General features: G+C 45.7%; 1 protein-coding gene across 1 annotated transcript in view; it reads right to left on the bottom strand.

Moving 5' to 3' along the window:
• Positions 1-2,272: 2,272 nt before the first annotated feature.
• LOC144159137 (uncharacterized) overlaps positions 2,273-15,424 on the bottom strand; it is a 217,549-nt gene continuing 204,397 nt past the window's right edge. Inside the window, exons 14-16 of the transcript XR_013320244.1 lie at positions 5,550-5,630; positions 4,550-4,805; positions 2,273-2,412 (exon numbers count right to left, since the gene is read on the bottom strand). The gene's annotated coding sequence lies outside the window, so the exon portion shown is untranslated. The remainder of the gene's footprint in view (positions 2,413-4,549; positions 4,806-5,549; positions 5,631-15,424) is intronic.

Raw genomic sequence — 15,424 nt, 5'->3', positions numbered from 1 at the left:
GCGTGCGGCGTATTGGCCAGCTCTTGGCGTGCAAACGCTTGCTGCCTTTGGTGTCTGCGCGCTGATTAAGTGTTTTGTTTTTGTAATAGTTATTTTGTATATCACCTGCCTTCAATGAGGTTTTATTTTTCGAAGCAAATTACCGTAGACTTCGGCCGCGAACGGCAACGGCTTCTGTGTGCTCTGGCGCAAGCGCTGCGCCGTCGTGTTTACGGATTTTAAAATCTATTTTGCTTCTTTTCTTAAAGCAAAGTTGTAATTACAACATATACGGTAACTGTGTAGTCACGGACTGCTGCGGGCCTATCGATAATACAATAAAAAAAAACTGAAAGAAACCAAGTACGCGTCGTTCAGACTACGCTTAATGAATCCGTTGATTGCTCTGGAATGCACAGAACGCTAAAAGAGGTAGCCCAATAGTATTGTCGTTTCGATGAGTACTTGAGAACATCTAAAAACGCTGAAGAAACACGAAGGATCAAAACAAGAAGAGATATATGTTGCACCATGTGTCTTTCTGCATCCACGCTTTGCAGTACTTGCAAAAACAGGAAGCGAAAAAAGAACAATAAAACTGATTTTATCTCACGCAACAAAAAATTTATGTTACGAAGGGAGACGAAAGAGCGTGGTCCAGTGTACAAAAATTTATTTTTTCGCGCTGCGCGATGTGCAGAATGTTTCCGCGTAGCCAAGAACGAAGCAAAGCTTTTCTGAACGCAGACAGCTAGCGGTCTCCTGCACTACAAAAGACTAGAATGAAACACAAACGTCGAAGAAGCAGTCCGCAGTGATGAACGTCGATAAAGTGAGTTGCACGGCGTTTGCTATGCATGCATTACTCTCAGAACGTTATTAATTTCAGATCCATGGAAATAGGATCGAGAACATTGTCGAAGAAACAAAAAATCAAGTTAGCGACAAGGTGGCATCCTTTGCCCGACGGGACGTACGACAAACAGAGCAAATGGGCGCTCCGGTTGAAGAAACCGGAATCAGCCACGCGCGGTTACAAAACAAACAAAACGAACCCTAAGGGATAATTCGCGGAAATATGAAAAGTAAAAACACAAGGACGTCCCAAAGCTCTTTTACACGCGAGCCTGAGTGCAAGGTAATACAAGTTTGCAAACAGGTAACGAAGCACCGCTACAACCTGACTGATATATGACGAAAATCCGGCTTTAAGTTAGCCTTGTACAATTCTAGGTCCACGATGCTCTCAAAATGGTACATTGCTTTTTCCATTCTCACACACAGTGCATTTCCACACACTGTCGAACACTTATAATCGAAGCTGAAATCTCCCGTTGCTCGCCTTGGAATTGACGAGTGTGGACTGATGGGCGAGTTGGTATTTCGACATTCTTGTATTACAGCGCACTACACACAGGACACAGGGAAGGACGCAGACAGCGCTGCGTCTGCGTCCTTCCCTGTGTCCTGTGTGTAGTGCGCGCTGTAATACAAGAACGCCTTGTATTGGCGCGCCTCCAATTCTCACGCAGCTGCGCGTCGCTCGGTCAACAGAACAAGGAAACATTTTCTGTGGTACCGTTGTACAAGGAACGACATCCCGGGACGCAACACACGTTCGGCACTAATTAAGTCGCATCACGAGAGCGCGATATGCACATTACATTTTTTTTCCCGCACAAAACAAACACAACTCGCCGCGGCTCCGCCGTTCGAGCCAGCGCAACGCCGCCCGAGGAGTGACCTCAGTGAGAGGGTGGCGCCACCGCGCGGCGGCCAAATGCAGCATATGAAGCTCTCCCATTGAGTTACGGAGCAGTTTCGTGACCAGTAAAGCATTGAAGGACTCTGCTTGTACTCATCCAATACACACGATGAAATTTAATTAAAGACTTGGGTTCATACCAATCTCTCGAGTTATCGAAAGCCATGTTGCATTTGTGGCCATCTTTGGTTTTCATGAGTCTATCAAAAACCCGCCTGCTGACAAGCAGATAACGTACAACCCCAAGCTGCCATAGTATTTAAACGTCCAAAAGTAACTACGTACTACTTTTCTGATTACAGTTGAACAAAGGAATAGGGTTTGTCAGTTGTTTTATTTCTATTCAGAAAAAATGGCATGGGCATGCACAAACAATTTTCATATAAACAGAACAATTAACAAACTCAACAAAATTCATAAAAAAGAAAATACAAGAAACCTTAGTTCTAATAATATTAAGTAATATGCAAAAACAACCTGAACCTAACAATCAAGAAAGCAGTGTTCATGTTCTTGCTTTTATTTCTGCAGAACTGTCACCATGACTGTCGTGGCATTTACAGTTCTAGGTTGCCTTTGTAAGAGCCACAACGTCCGGAAGCCAGTCGGCAAATGTGCGGCCATCAACGGTACCGCCGAGGAGCAGAATGGCTTTGTCCTGCTGCATTCTGGAGGAAAAAAAAAACAAAAAAAAAACAGAATTATAAGCAAAACAGCATCAGCACTACCAACACAGTGCACTGAACAGGAAGTCCCGCCAAAAACAAATTCCTCGGTGATCAAGCGACCATACAGCCGTTCATATTCACGCAGTGTTTCCTTCGAAGCGCCAATCACGTTTTCTTCCCTGATGCTCCAGGCAGCCTTGTAAAGAGATTTCCGTGCGCTCTGCGTCCTCCTGGTTTGCCCTAGCGTAGCGTAGCTTATTTAGTGACGCTGGTTTGCCCTAGAACACAGAAGGCCGGGAAAGCTTACACAGCCATCAACCCCTCGCACTGCAACGTCTTCTCTATAATAGAAATTAACGTGCACAACTATGCAAATCTGAATGAGAGCGAGTTTGAGAATAAGTTAGAGAACCGCGTGAGTGAAAAAGGACACGTATTCTGCACATATGAGCACCTCGCTCGCTTGCATGTTACTGTTCGGCCCACGGATAGCCTGTATGTGGCATCTTGATTGCACGTGCAATAAACGCTGCCCGTGATGTCAACGTACCATGTCGTCTCCTGCCTCTTCTGTTTCTCTACATGAATGATGGACCCGCCGCAGTCCGCACTCCCCTGCTCCGTTTGTCAAGCACAAATGGGTGAAAGGTAGCGCAATAAGTTAATGCGAGTCTTACAGATCCCAATACCGGGTATGGTTGTTTTTACTCAGCCGGTGCCCGGCATTGAACAGAGCATGGAAAGAAATAATAGGCGCTCTGTACCCTTAGGAATCACTCTGCACCCTTAGTTAACAGGCATCACTGTACTCATTAATAATGTTAAAAGCTTTCCAACAACCAATAGCTCGTGACTGGTTGCACGCGTCAGTGCATGCGAGGAATCCCAAGAAAATGCCGCGCTCCTGGCGGCATATGAAAAATCACGCGGCAACAGCAACGAAAGCTTCCACTTGCTAGGTTCCACGTTCTGCTTGGAACGCACGTGGAGCACGGCCACGAGGTTCTATAAACCATAGAGTTTCTAGTGAGAAACTCTATGCTATAAACCTTGTAGTCGGCCGCCTCCATTCACGCGCGTCTCCGCCGTACTGCAGCGCTGGCATCGAGGAACCCGGCCTGGAGCTGTGGAACGCGGTAAATTCAAATAGCCTTGCGCACACCTTTAGTGTGTTTACCTTGGGATGAGCGCGACGGTACAGGAACAGCATGAGAGGTGAGCGGGAAAGCAAAGGAGGACATTTCCTTGGCAAAAGTCTACAAAGACTTTCGTCTTTTGACGACATTTGCAACGAAAGAAGCTGATACGCGGCCCTTTTTTTGACAGGACGCCATCCTTCCATCTATTTAAGCTTTCGCTTTAAAACTTGAGACTTCGCTAAGCATTAAAAAAGATTGGACATGCAATTTTTGCAATCATCACTTTCACTCACGTGCCGTTACCAGAGCTTTTCGCTCGACCAACCGGTCTATAGGGAAATGCATTACCTAGTTTTTTTAGATGCAAAGCATCTCTTAGTCGACCCTCCACGTCGCCCTCTGCACACCAGCTGTGGTAACGCCGCTCTCCTCCTCGCCGCTCGGCTCATCTCGTGCCTCCGAAGACAAGGCTGCACAGAGGAGAGCTGGCGACGCCGAACGTAAATGGCAGCGTCGAGCAGCGGATTCCCCCCTTCGAGAACGAGAAGCCGCTTTGAAACGCCAGCGGCGAGTAGCTGATCCAGATGGCGTTCGGCAACGTGACAACGCTTCGAAACGCCAGCGTCGAACAGCGGATTCCTCGCTTCGAGAACGAGAAGCCGCAAAACGTTCCCCACTACTGGATAAATAAAGAAGACATTTAATACATTACTACACGTGTCTTTACTCTAACAACCAATTAACACGCTACTAGAGTGAACTAGAATCTAGATTCTAGTTCACTCTAACGCTACTACTCCACGGCTTTGCATCCCCTCAGGGTTCCCACGTGGGAAGATGGTGTAATTTTTTAACAGGACGCCATCGGTCCAGCCATGAAAGCTTCCGCTTTAAAACTTGAGACTTCGCTAAGCATTAAAAAAGTTTGACATGCAATTTATGCAACCATCACTTTCAGTTGCGAAGGACAGTCTTGCGCCTCGAAGGGCGAGACTCACTTTCGAGGTCTTCAGCAGTGCGACCCTCTGCGACAGCGTCTCGCAGAGATTCGAAAGTTTCCTACAGGACCGCATCTCTGTGCTCGGACTGGCCATTCGCGTGCTTTGGCAAGGCACCACCTTCTTCAGCAGAGCTAGCGAGCTCTGCTGAAACAACACTCGCCCGGGCCTTCGCATTCGTGGACTGCACCAATCCGCCATCCCTCTGGATCTTGGACTTTTTGGATCTGTAGGTCCGGCATATCTTGTCTTTACCCTGGAACGCAAAGTGAACGCTAACGGCAATACTTCTGACCAAGACTTGCTGAGGCGATTCACTGCAAGCGTAAATATATGTATGTGAGGGTTCAGTCATACAAAGGACGAATAGTGCGGGCAACAGTCTTAGTTTAGCAAGGACAGCAGTGAGGCATCCCATGAGAAAGGTTCATTTGTAAGGCTGCAGGTGAGTACCGCTACTATGAAAAGGCAAGGCTAGGCAGACTCATTTCAGTTTTTCCAAACCAACTAACACGACAACACGTGTTACGATTGAACTTGCCAAATTAAACGTGTCACAACAAACAGGATCCACCATCCTCACAATTTGTACATGTAGTATAACTCCTCGCACAAGTCGGCGCTGAAACAAACCCTAACACACACCAAAAACAACCTTTAGTTTAGGTACAGCGTTATTACCTTCAACACTAAGCAGGCCTCACTCTGAAGTGATGAGGTATGCAGGGGAGCTTATGTTGTTGTTTTGTTGCGCACTTCTTTAATTACGAATTTGCAGACATTGAATACAGCAGTACCAAGAAGAGCTGCCCGATAACACCACTTTTGGAACAGCCCACAAATGTCCGCAATCGCAAAATTTCACCAAGTCATGCGGTTTGATCTTCGCTAAGCCGACGGTTTGAACACATTACTAATGCGAGTCCAGAAAGGGTGCGACAACCTGCTAGAGAAAAAGCAAAAAAAAAAAAAAAAAGAAAGCTGTAAGCCCACCACCTACCTCCATATGGTTCGCTTTGACCTGGTCATTTAGATCTACGTTTTCGACCTTCAGGTCAACCAGTGCCTTCTTCATTGCTTCCTGCAGATAAAAAAAATATTTGGTCAATGTACCGCAACCTAACCCAGCAAAAGAAAAGAATAAAAGAAAAAAAAAACACCACGTGACCTGCAATCATGGAAAAGCTGTACTATATTACAACACCGCAATCTACTTTACAACTATTGTTCTCGTATACTTTGGACACTTTACCAGCTTATCAAGCAGCTGCTCTAACCCTCCTCACCTTTCATTATTATGCACCTGTCTGTCAGTTGCGTTTCATTGCCGTTTCAGGGGAAGGGGTGGGTGGGTTCAAATTACTTTTACTCATGTAGTGCAATGCCATATATAGTACTAGACTTCAGGAATGACAACCGGAGAACTTCTGTAGCATCAAAAGCAAAAAAGAAAGAAAATAAAAGGAAAGAAACAACTTTTAAAGGAATCATGAAGGCAATATAAAACTATTTTTAGGTTGAAAGAACTGCACTTTCGCATCTCACTCAACCTAATTCCAGCCACCAAATTAGTTTTTTACTTATCCGATAAAGACGTAAAAAAATAAAAAAAATTCCTGCTGATGATGGCAGCAGTGACATACTGTAACAGGGGTTTCCTCCATGAACAGGGGGGACACTGAGAACACAGTTATACAGTGTGTTAACTACATGTATACCCATATGAACCAATCAATACCATAAATTGAACCAGAAGCCCTACTACATTAGCCCAGTCCTGCTTAATGGCGATGGCTTGGGCAGGCAACCCCAAATGGAACAAATAATATCAGGGGGTAAAGCGAGCTCCGAGACCGTACGAATCTTGGGCGCTCACATGATACAATTGTCATGGTTGCCAGAGCAATTGTATTCATTCAGTATATTATCTATATGCTCTGAACATGCTCTGAACCACACGACCCTTAGATGTACGGGAGTCCCTATTCGCACGTCACGTAAGAAAAATTTTATTTTTATTTCGCACGCCGCGTGCAAACAAAAAGTAAAAATTGTTCGCACGTTTTTGAGTTTTCGTCCGCTTTGCCATGGCTTTGCCTGCTTCGCGAGTGGCGACCAGCGCGGCTTTCGCTGTCCCTTTCGAATCACTCTGCTCCCTGCTGGCATACCCCAAGCTTTGTCAAGCTGCCCGCATAGCTGTTGGATAATTTGTGGTAGTATGTAGCTCAGTAGTCTGTTAGTTGCAGCGGTAAATTTGTTAAACATGTTGTATCCGCGGGGCCACACGTCGAGTTGTCTTAGTTGAATGCTTGAACTGTGTTTCGGGAAGTTCAATGAGTTATCGCCACCGTTTACTTTTTCTCTTTTGTAATTCCGGTAGGCACTCTGATGTTGTTCCACCGGGAAAAACTCTGAAAAGTTTTCCTGCGCTCTGTCATAAGTATGTGCTGCAGCTCTCGGAGAACAACGGGTTCAGCGGTTAAAGGGGCACTGACACAAAATTTTGAAGGCGAGATAACTTCGGAGATAGATTGGTGGGAACACATATACATCATCTGCAAAATATCAGCGGCGAATACAGCCTAGAACATATTTAAAATCGATTTTAAAGTGTGCGAAACGCAACCGAGCAGCCAGCAGAGGACCACGCGCAATCGACATCCCGAGGATATTGTGTAAATAAACAACGTCCAAACACGTCACGAGTTTGTGTTTGCCGCTTCCGCACTGCCGGCGTTTTCCGCCGGCTCGCCCGGCTCGCCGCTCCAATCGGAGGGCCGGAGGGCGGAGCTTCTGCTCTCGAGAACGAACGACCCGATCGTTGGCGGCGGAGGCGCCGTGATTTCGTCAGCTCATCGGGCAGCTGGCCGCGACCAAAGTTCTACAGTGATTCCAGGCACTCTGTTTCTATTACTGTTTATTACCATTGGATGCGAAAACGCGGCGGAGGCACGAAAAGCCCACTGAGCTAGCCGCACGGTCGCTGTGCAGGCGGCGGCCACGGCCGCGAAGTGGCCCAGGCCGGCGCAAGTAGCTCGAGTGATAGCTTGTTACCGCTGCACGAAATTGTCCCCAAGTCCCGACCATGGTGGCTTACATGAGAAAGGAGTTAATGATGCGATGGCGGGTTGCATTAAAAATTGTCATCTGCACCGCTTACGAGAGCGGCACTCGAATATCCGCCGCAGTGCTAAGCCGAACACGTCTGTAGGCGGACCTGTAGGCAGACCGGCCGACTGCTCCCAGCGCGCGTCTTGCCACCCACCGTCTCGAGCGTCGCGCGTCGTCCTTTAGCCGCTGTAGCATTTGCACTCGCAGCGACTGCGTCACATCCACGGTCGCTTTTTAATTAAGCGCCTCACGAGATCAGTACGTGGGGGCATTCGCAGAAACTGCCGTCGATGCGGATTCGACAGTGCTACGGCGGCTCTGCTCTGTGATATCCCTCTGACGGTCACGTGGTCAGCTTTGTTCACACAAAATCCACAAAATCCATCGTTTCGCGGCACTCGCTGAAACCGAAACTGCGACTGGCCGCATTGAAAATGCCTCTAATTAAACAACCGTCGCACACTGGAGCAAATGAGGTTTCTACAGGTTATAAGTAGGTTACTAGCTACTTATCGCAACAAAAAAAACAAGATGCATATTTCTAGAAATAGATCGCTTGATACTTTCTGTGAGCCCAGCAGGCACGTGCATTGTACTGTGGTGAGGAAAAGAAGAGGTACGTATTGATTTTACATTCTATGGGTGTTGTGTACCATACGTCTACTAGAGAAAACAGCATGAACTGCTTTACGTTTTAAAACCACAGTTAGGGAGGATTAAATAGAAGAAAATTTGAAATGTGAAAAATGGATCAACATTTTGTGGTTTTGGTGTCAGCTTGCTGAATCCAAATGTGCATTGTGTTGATAGCAAATATTTTTAGTAACAGTGGTTACAATTTGGCAGGTTGTTTTCGCCAAGGATGCACCGCTGTTGTCTCCTTGCGTTCAGTAGGATAGAACCAACTGGAGCTAATTTATTTATGCCTACTTTATGCACAGGACCATTTGATTTGTGGATAATCTACAGAGGGATAGGGGAACTTGTAAACCATCAAGAAAAGGGGACCTCTCTTGCACCACATTGTATTTTAACCAGTATTAACGACAGGGAGTATAAGTGTTATGTTCTCTTTAGCCGCAGAAAGCAAACGGGTTCGCGACGAGCATCTCTTTTTTCGTCTGAAATGTTTGAAATTTAGAGGGGTAGGCACACAATTAGGTTTGTATTGAAGTGCCTGGCGCAGAATTTTGTTGCAATACTGCACCACAGCACATTTTTGTGCTACGTGCACATTTGTGATGAGAGGGTGAGGCAGAAAGTGCTGCAACAAATCCAGTGTAGTTACAACGTTAGGCCACGGTGTTGTACCTGATACTGCCGGCATACCTCGGCAAAGTTGGCGCGGCTCACTCAAACTCACTCACAATTTTTTTTTTCGAATCACCACTCACTCAAACTCAGACTCAATGCTGAGCAGCACATCTGCACTCACTCAAACTCAAACTCACATTGAGCTCAAAACTCAGAACTCACTCGGACTCAAAACTCAAAATGTACTCAAAACTCAAAATGGACTCAAAACTCAAAATGAACTCAGAACTCAAAATGAACTCAGAACTCAAAATGGGCTGAGAACTCAAAATGAATTCAGAACTCACATGGCCTCACAGAGATTGAGACAGTCAGAGAGTGAGAGTTTGAGAGTGTGAGATTGAGAGTGTGAGTGTGAGTGTGAGATTGAGAGTGTGAGTGTGAGTGTGAGAGTGAGAGTGTGAGTGAGAGTGAGAGTGTGACTGAGTGAGAGTGTGAGTGTGAGTGAGAGTGAGAGTGAGAGTGAGAGTGAGAGTGAGAGTGAGAGTGAGAGTGAGAGTGTGAGTGTGTACCTTTTGCTGTATACCTTTTGCGATATCCTCATAATTATAACCAGAAAGCATTTTCATATTTGTCCCACGTGACCCCCTCGACGAGACCTTTAATTTGATACCCCACACACCCTAGCAGGGTCATATGGAATTCATACCAGTCAAACTAACCATGACTCATGACTGTAACCAGGACGCATTATTTAGGTGTCCGACATGATTCCCCTAACTGGAACCTTCAATTTGACGCCCCACATGCTTCAGCGGCCTCACCTTGAATTTAACCCCATCTATGACTCATAATGACCATCTCATGATTCGAACTACGAAGCCTTTTTTTTATTTGTACCACGTGATTCCCCTCTTCAAGACCGTAAATTTGATACCCTACACTCCCTAGCGGGGTCACTTCGAATTTTACCCCAATATAAGACTCGCCATGACAATCTAATGGTTATAACCAGGAAGCATTTTTGTATTTCTCCCACGTGATTCGGCTCATCAAGACCATTGATTTGATACCCATCACATCCTAGCGGAATCAATTTGAACGTTAAACCAATCAATGACTAACCATGACTATCTCATGATATAGCCCTACCACATTTTTGTCCCACGTGATTTTCCTTATCGGAACCTTCAATTTGATACCCCGGACACCCAGTGGCATCATTGTGAATTTTAACCTAATTTATGACCCATTTTGACTATGTCATGATAATAATCAGAAAGCACGTGATTACCCTCATCGAGACCTTTAATTTGATACGCCCTAGCGTCATGAACCTGAATTTTAACCGAATCTTTGATTTACCATGACTACGTCATGATATATCCATATCTCATGTTCGTCCTGAATGATTCCCCACATCGAGACCTTGAATTTGATTCCCCACATGCCCTCGCAGCGTCATTTTGAATTTTAACCCAATCTATGACTCATTATGACTGCCTGATGACTACAATCAGGAAGCATTTTTTTTATTTACCCCGCGTGATTCCGTTAATCCGGACCTTTCATTTGATACCTTACACGCTTTCGCCTCATCAGTTTCACTTTTCACCCAATCTAATGGGGTCATTATTCTGTCTTAAGGGGCGCTGCCCAGTCAATTCAGCTAATTCATTTGAAACAGTAGAAAGGACAGCCCCCGCCCCCATTTCCCCCCGGCTCTCACCTCTTCCTTTGTGACCCCTAGTATATCAAGCCGTTAACAGTAGCAGGCGAACAACCAGCACGCCAGCGCCGCCGTGTGCTTTCCCACCACCCTTTCCCACGCTCTTAGTGGATCCGTCAGGAGGAAAAGTTAAGACAACCCTTTTTTATGACCTCACCAGTCAATTATCACTCACGCGCCCAGCCGCGAAAATTAGGTATACAGCAAGTGCTTATGGCCATAAAAATTCAACAAGAAACTAAAAAAAATCAGACACCACCTCCCTCCCAACCGATCATGCAGATCGCGATTGGTGCCATACCCGCAGGTAACTTGAATTCCGAGCCCACAGTGACGCATGAAACTTAACAGCCAACCATAGCTGCCTGCTAGGCTACTCATATGTACTCAAACTCCAAATGGACTTAAAACTCCTATTTACTCAGAACTCAAAATGTACTCAAAACTCAATATGTAATCAAACTCAAAATGTGCTCAAACTCAAAATGTACTCAGAACTCAAAATGTACTCAGAACTCAAAATGGACTCAAACTCAAAATGGACTCAAACTCAAAATGGACTCAAACTCAAAATGTACTCAGAACTCAAAATGAACTCAAACTCAAAATGGACTCAAATTGTACTCAGAACTCAAAATGGACTCAAACTCAATCGGACTCAAACTCAGTCGTGATCACTCGGCTCAAACTCACCATGCCACACTAGCCTCGCGCTCACTCAAACTCAAACTCACGCGTGAGTTTGAGTCCAAATGAGTCTGAGTGAGTGGACTCATGAGTGAGTTTGCCGACCTCTGACTGCCGGTCGCACAACCTTCCATGTGTCTTCTAGTCAACAGCATGAAAGGGCAGTGACAATAGGGTTCAAGCAGCCAGACCTAATTGCGGTAACCTACACATCACACCTGTCATTAGCGGTTGACCCAACTACCACGTGCTGATCAAACCAGTTAAGATTTGGACCTTGCTCAACCTTTAAATTCTTGATTCTTCCTTGATGACGTTGACAAGCTGTACTGCACTGCCGCTATACCTTGTCAACCAGGGACAACTGCATCACCCGAACTATTCCAAGCCTTACATTCTCCTTTACCCCAATGGGCACACCCAAATCTCGGAAGGCTTCACCTTTCTATCGTTACATGCTTTTAGGTATATAGCCCAATTACTTTTCCATTCCCCATTCCCAAGCTTGCACCTTGTGTTTTAACCTCCACATCGTTTCCAGAAAAAATATCCAATTCACAAATATTCCTCTAATCATATTTTTTGCGTTATCATTTTAAAATATGGGTTTCAGGCTGGAGTTAACAAAAAAAATATGAAGAAAAAGCTGCTATGAAGGGCAGATCTGCCTCAATGCCTGCCGGACACCAAACAAAAAGGGAGCAGTAGGATTCCATTGCTTATGCTTAGTCGCAAGCATTATCCAGTGCTTCGTCATGATCATTGTCGCTCTTGTCATTGTCTGAAGCCATAGTGCGGTCACAGAGAAGATCACTCTAGGAGACAAATTCGAGGTGTTAAGCAGATGTTGCTGCCCAAATTATTGCAAAAAGCTGCTTTTTTTCTAGAGACAGTGCCCCCACCATCATTTCTCATGTGCGAAATTTTTGTTATCTTTGCCAAACAGGTTTTTCAGAAGTTCTGAAGGACCCTTGTAGAACCGATTACTGACCATATCGCACCTTTGGTACCGACAAGACTGAGCTCAACAAGTGTGGCTTGTGATTCACTTCACTGGTCCAAGTTCCAATGACGAGTACAGTTCCGGCTGGACAAGTCATGAAAACAACAGAAGAATTTGTTTTCATGACTTCTGTTAAAGTTATTCCATAACAGCTTCTGTAGTCCATTTCAGAAGCTGCATGCAGCACTGTCGATGCTTCATTGTTAAAAACTTGCCCACTGAGGGCGTCTAACTCACTGTGAAGGAATGCAACAATATGCACCGTGGATTCGTGGTTACACCTGCCCAGAGGGGAGAGAGAAATGTCCTTACAAGCACCCTTCACTGTGAATTAGGCGTACTCAGTGTGTGTATTGTTGAAAACAATGTAGCCTCTACAGTGCTGCGTGCAGCTTGTGAAATGAACTATCGCGATAACTGCAAGATGGCTACCACTTTTCAAGTTCAGGCAATGTTGCTCAAAAAGAAAAGTGTCCATCGGCCCTTTTTGCTCTTCTACAATGAGTGAAGACAGCAGCAATGCTTAAAGACTAGCTACTTTTGACCTACTTTGAAGAGAAGAGTTACTAGCCATAAAACGTTTTAGTGAAATTACCTATATCAGTGGCATACTGTTTGGTAAACATCTTTTCGTGCTGTTAACAAACTGTTTGGTACAATGCGAGTGTTTGTTACACAAAAATCAGACATGAAATGATGCAAAATGTCTTTTGTTGTTAATAACCTAAGACATCCCTTTTCATGTTGTTCACACCTTGAACTTTTTTCCAGCCAAGTCAATAACCGCTGGATTACTTGACTTCGACTGATCCAGAGAAGTGTCTGAAGGTGATGAATAAACATGTAGGATTGGAATGAAAAATTGCTGGATCCTTGCAGGGTGTCACGCCGCAATCAGCATTTTCTCTCAAATGTGTTCCGAGCTTGCGCTGTGAAGCACACAGGGCAAGCCATCCAATCACTATCTGCCATTCTTCCTTTGCCGAAAAGTATGTCTGAATCTTTTTCTAGTGAAGAATAAAATCGTGCATATTTTCGCAGTTTTGTCTTGTGTTTGATAGCTGTGATGAAGTTTAATGTAATGCTTCAATCCTCATGACTTCCTAAAAGTTGCTTATTCAGAAAAAAAGACACCACCTTCCCGCAGGGGAACCCTGGGGAGTATGCAAAGGAGCCATGGGGTCGATTCAAGTGCCCATTAGTTTTCAGTTCGTCGTTTCCGTTAGGTTGAGGTACGTAGCTACTGTTATATTGAGAGTTTGGTTTCCATGGTAACTACTACACTTTTCACTTACCGGAACTACGAAATGGGAAATTGCGTTGAGCTCATGGCTGTTTCGCATACTACTCGGGGTTCCCCTACGGGAAGATGGCGTAATTTTATTAGATGCGACGTGGCTATGTCCCTCCCTTGTCGTTGTTGCGCCGTCCACACCCCCACTGCGCATGCTCGGCTTGCTGAACGCCCGGTGGTGTCTTACCCTTTAATGGCTCCTGGAGCGACAGTGTTAGCGGTGTCTTCCTGGGCCTGCCCGAGATGAGCCGAGCATGCGCAGTGTGGGTGTGGACGGCGCCACAACAAGGGAGGGACATAGCCTCGACCATGAGCTGGTGGGGCGACAGTGTTGCTGGTGTCTTCCTGGGCAGGTGGATGGACGGACGACGGATGACGGAGCCGAGAGCAAGAGATGCTTTGCATCTAAAATATGAGTGCTTGTGCATTAGCTAGGAGGGACGAACTAGTGTAAATTCGATTTTCATACAGTCGGAATTGATTTGTATGGACCCCTCCCTGCTACCTCCCCAGGGTACCGTTGGATTGTAACTGCCATGGATCACTTAACGCGATATGCGGAAACGGTACTTGCCCGTACCGGCTGCGCTGCAGAGATCGCAGAAATTTACACGCTGTCCTTCTGCGTCATGGCGCCCCTTGTAACCTTTTAAAGGCCAACTGCACTCAAATTTCACCTCGGCCAAATTTGTTTTTAATGCGTAGTAAGTACCCCCAAATAAGCTGAGACACAAGTGGTAGCCCCGTGAAACGCCTCGTTAATCAGTCAGAAGCGTTTAAAAAGGCTCCGCCGCAGACCACTCTGCACCTGCCGGCGGATCGCGTAAACAGCCATGACGCGCCTGTGACGTTCCAGCCGACGGTGGCTTTTTCCTCTGGCCAGCCACGCAGCGGGAGAACCGGTCGAGATCTGCTGCCCCGTGCGCGCGTAGAGCTTGCGCGCAGACATTCTCCCGAACTGGCATGGAGGAAAGAATACTCAGGAGAGGCCCCTAGCACCCCGATGCATTGCGAAAAGTGTGGAGGAAGTCACGTGAATTTTCTTGAGCCCATAGACAATGTTGCTTACTTGTTTATAACTGCGGCGGCCAAATTTGGGCGAATAGAACGGACAAACTTTTAAGGCGTTTGGTATGTGGCTGCCTCGCTACGCTTGCAAACCAACGCAGTCGCTACGACAAACGTTTTCAAATTCGCAGTGTCTAGAGTTACGTCCGACGGAACCCAAAATCGAAAACTAGGGTTACGTCCGACGTAACTTTAGCCAGTTTCTAGAGTTACGTCCGACGGAACCCAAAATCGAAAACTATAGTTACGTCCGACGGAACTTTAAGCCCGTTTCTAGAGTTACGTCCGACGGAACTTTAAGCTGGTTTCTAGAGTTACGTCTGACGGAACCCCAAATTGAAAACTAAAGTTACGTCGGACGGAACTTTAGGCCAATGTTTTGAGTTACGTCCGGCATAACATAAAACACAAAAAATTTACAGCTCTTGAAGACTCTTGAACCAATTTACATGGTTCAAGAGTAATTAATAGGGTTGGGTGTCAGTTAATATTTCAACTCGATTAATTGGCATCGATTAATTCGAATATGCATGGATTATTTTGTTGTGTGGTTTTTTTAGAAAAAAAATGACCAAAAATAATTATGTAGTAGTACATATCAGATCAATATGCTCATACACTTGTTCAGACACATTCCGTATGAGGTAAGTACGTCATCATCACGGCGCATGATGCGGACGCGACGCTTATCAGCTCGTTCGTCACTCACTTTTTCTCACGCCGCGCTTT

The sequence above is a fragment of the Haemaphysalis longicornis genome, unplaced genomic scaffold (assembly GCF_048455015.1).
Source record: "Haemaphysalis longicornis isolate Haplotype H1 unplaced genomic scaffold, Haemaphysalis longicornis Haplotype H1 scaffold_10, whole genome shotgun sequence".
Taxonomy (NCBI): Eukaryota; Metazoa; Arthropoda; class Arachnida; order Ixodida; family Ixodidae; genus Haemaphysalis; species Haemaphysalis longicornis.
This window is presented reverse-complemented; position numbering and strand designations above follow the sequence as displayed.